Source organism: Nestor notabilis, unplaced genomic scaffold, assembly GCF_000696875.1.
Source record: "Nestor notabilis isolate BGI_N333 unplaced genomic scaffold, ASM69687v1 scaffold33186, whole genome shotgun sequence".
Taxonomy (NCBI): Eukaryota; Metazoa; Chordata; class Aves; order Psittaciformes; family Psittacidae; genus Nestor; species Nestor notabilis.
Genome location: NW_009932028.1, coordinates 1,074 through 5,450, shown reverse-complemented (window position 1 = coordinate 5,450; position 4,377 = coordinate 1,074).

Sequence of the window (4,377 nt, the reverse complement as noted above, 5' to 3'; positions counted from 1 at the left end):
CTGCTCATGGCAGGGGGGTTGGAACTAGATGATTGTAAGGTCCTTTCCAACCCTAAGTATTCTGCGATTCTAACTAAAGTCACTGAAATGAGTAGTGTTACCTTTTACACAACAGAAAAATATTAATGTGGACCTCATCACTTAACCTTCCCTCTCCTCCAAATCAAACAACTACTGCCTCAAATTATCACACGGCTTTTACACTCGATACTTCCTATAAGGTTTCTAAGCCTGTATACTTTTTTCTAAGCATAAAGAAATTATTTCTCAATAAATCTTTACAGACTAAACAAATGAAAAAAAATTAAGATTAAGCCTAAATATAAGCAAAGCAAAGACCATGCTACTCTTCTCAAAAATTTTTAATATTAATATTGTAAGAACAGAGGCATTTTTTTAAAAGAGTGAACAGGTTTTTAAACTAAAAATGTTCCAGTTTGCTTCAAATATTTTCTACATTCAGCTGTTCTCTTAAGAGCTGGGAAATCAAACAACTCTGCATGCATCTGAGAGCAGACCTTCAGCTGAAATCAGTGGGCCTATGCCAGGATGGGCAAATGGAGTAGCGGTTCAACCACGCTTAATAAAAACTATTGAAAGAAAAGCCTTATTTCAAATCTCTTCATCTTCTGCTTCATCAAACGTAGTGAATAAAGATGACAATTTAAGGACTTTCAGTTTACATAAAAGCAATACCTATTGTAAATTTTTTCAACAATTTGTTAGACACATTGGCTTTAAGCTCCCAGCAGAATCAGACACACACAAAAAAATCTTATTTTCATTCATTTACAGCAAAAGGTATTTATGCCCACTAACAAAAAAAAAACCAAAACACTTAATTTAAGCCTTCATAGATATTGCAGGTATTTATTAAACTACTTTCATCATCAGAAGATTTTTCTTACATAATATCAATTTTCTATCTGTTTATTGAGTGCTTGTAAAGCCTTTTTTAAGAAACAGTAAAATACATGAAATGTTTTACTGCATAGCAATACACTAACTAAAGTTCATTCTCACCCAGTTCATTGACTTAACAATGTTTACTTAGTGGATGTGAGTTCAAAACAAGTTTTATTGCATTGAACCAGCTTACACTGATCTTTACTTTTGGCAAGGGTAAAAAGTATAATTAATATTTAAGAAACTTTAATTACAGTTGCTGATTGAAATTCCAGTAAGAGTAACAGCCAAATTCATACTTCTGAAGAAGCCAAACATTCCTTATCCTGTAAGCTCTAGAAGAATTAAGTTTTCTATACTGGTAGGTACTCCCTCATTAAAGCCAAACATCCTTCTCCCATAGCATCGCCACCATACATGTGACCCCAACTGACCAAAGGGGTATTCCTTAATATATGATGTCGTGCTCAGAAATAAAATCTGGGAGTTTCATTTTCCAAAGTAACCATAGCTTGGTGACTGGCTAGGCATTTGACTGTGTGTGGGAGGAAATGAGTGACTGCTTTTGTATCAGTTTTTGAAAAATAAATAAACCTTTCCTTCACTTCTAAACCATCTTTGTCTCAGCCCACAAGTTTTCTTACTTTTGCTTTTCTGACTTTCTTCCCCATTCTGCTGGTGGGAAGTGAGCGAACAGCTGGGTTAGCGCTAAGTTGCTGACTGTGGTCAACTTCCCCATCCTCCAAAAAGTATGCAGAAAGGGAAAAAAAGAGCAACAGTGAAAATAATTTGAAATCTTAAAAAACAAAAGGAAACAAAAACTCCTTATACCATTGGCCATTTGTATTCAGGTTGGTCATCTAAAATCAAGAAAGTTACTTCTTCTGCAATTAACATATTTATGCTGCTCCTTTCAGTTAATTACTGCATTGTAAATTGCATGCCACCTCTCTTCCTAGTTGAACCCTTAAGAGTCTTTTCGGGTATTAACTTAAGACAGAGCACTCCGATTTAATAGCTGAAAAAGCTGAAACAGAAAATAAACAAGCCTGGGGGTAACAAGAATCTCACACATGAGCTATAAATGTTTGCAGAAAAAGGTAATGTTTGGCATAACTATTACTTTCGACAGCATCTTTTTCCTCCTTCTCATTCTTCTGCTTTTACACTAAGGTAAGGTAAGGTCATACCAGGTTTAGCAACCAAAAAACCAAGCAACCTACACTTAACCGGCACTTCTTCACACGTTTCTTTTTGCTGTACCTATCCTTCCTCCTCCCCCAATTTTTACACAGTATTTGAGGCATCTTAAGATTAAATGATTTGAATGACAGACTTGAAAGGTAAAGCACTCCAGTTTACCACTACTTTTTTTTCCTCTCTATAGCAACAGAGAATAAATGAAAAGGGAATGACACAGTAGTCCTTTCATACATCCTTCTTCTTCCAAGAGCATTCTTTTTTATTCCCCTTGCTTTCAATTCACCCCATTCACAAAGGATTAGCATAACACATCTTTTTATTTTTGTAAGGGTTACAGCTGTAATCGCTTCACCTCATCACTTTACTTAGAAATCCTGTCTCCAGAGGAGTAATTCGATTACTCATGACAATCCAACTTTTGCCTAACTAAATAGAAATTCATTATAATGCTGTGCTGGTGCATCAGTTTACTATGAGTGGATGGGAAAAAAAACCCCAGCAACATGAATAGCTGGTGTGAAAAGAAGAAAGCAATTGTCGCCTAACAAAAGGCTACCAACAAAAGATAGGATAACTAGCAGAAATTCTTAGTTCCATGAGCAGGGTAGCCTCCAAACCAGTAATGACCTGTAGCTTTTAAAGGTCTTGGCTTTCAAATGGGCATTGAAAGTCTATAAATTGATGAGAGCATCCGGTTGCTTCTGACTAGTCTTTAGCAGGTACTGGGCAGGCATGTGTAAAAACATGACCCAGAGCTTTTACACAGGCTGAGGAATCAACACTATCTATCTTCTGCTAGGGGAAAATACCTCTATATGCACGTTAGACCTTACAATGGCTTCTTTTGCTCTCTGCTTCTGAAATTTGAGAACGTACGTGAAGGAATCTGACTAAAACTAGTAGCAACCTTAGCAACTGACAGTGGATAAGGATAAAAGAGGAAAAAACAAAAATGAGGACAACTGGCATCTCCAAATGACTTCCAGTTGTCCATATGCCCACAAGCATAAATCTAAGAAAAGATCATGCTGATTGTGGCACAGAAGGACAGCACTTGGGGCAGAAGCACAGATGCCAGGATCATGCCTTCTATTTAGAAGTAGAGCATTTTCTTTTATTTTATATTATTTATGTAGAGTGATTTAAGATGCCCAGATGTAATGACATAAGTTCTCGAAGGCAACATTTGTTATGCCAAAGGTTTAGGAGCATTAGGATATAGCTGACAAATCTTTAGCTGTTAGACTGGCTTAGGTCTGTTTTCAGCTTTCAGAGACCATAACTATCTTCTTGATTTTTATTTTTACAGATTCCTAAGGATTGCAGCACAACATATGGGCAGCATTAAGGGCATTAAGGATTTATAAATTCATATTTTCATTATAAAACCACACGAAGTCTGAAATATAGTTGGGGTTAAATGCAATACATATACCACTTGTGGTCAAATTAAATATTGATGTGTTCATGTCTGCATTAAGTAGAAAAAGAGAAAACATCCTGTTTACAATAGTCAAAGAAAACATTCCACACTCATGAAGAAAGTCGTTCACTGTGTTTACTTTAGTCTGGTTTCTTTTTAAGCTGGAATTTCTTTTTACTTCCAGTCGCTGCTCTTTTACATTCTTCTAGGCACTGAACCATTATTGTGATGTGTGTGTACTTTACAGTGACTGGAAATCAATAATAATTCTGATACTGAGTCCTTTTTGTCTTGAAAAACTTAAAATATCCCTAAGACAGCATCTTTTTTCAGTACTACTCATGGGCATTTACTAATAATCACATTGTTGGATGAAAATGGAGAAATTGAGTACGTGGAATAAAAGCCAGACTTGAAAATGAAAGTCCTCAGAACACAATAAAAACCCAGTGGGTTATTGTTATTTTGCAAGTTACTTTTATAGCTACAATAACTATGCTCACTCTATACAGGCAAAGTATCTGTATTTGTTACATTTAGTCCATAGTTAAGAATGAGAGGAGAGCAATCCAACCAAAATCTCATGCTCTGATCCTCATAAGATGTCCAGTTTGAAGAGGGAAATCTACAGCTGCACAGAATAATGGGGCAAGATCCAGCATCCAGTCTTGAATCTATAACATATCCCCAGAAATGCAGCAAATCGTTCAGGTACAAGAACATATATTCTCTTTTGTCTCCTGACACTTGTGATTTGCCATTGTTTGGTTGCTGAAAATGAAGTTACAATATTAATTTTTACGTGAGTGTGCTGTTAAAGAAATGAGCTATTTCTTGAAGAAAAA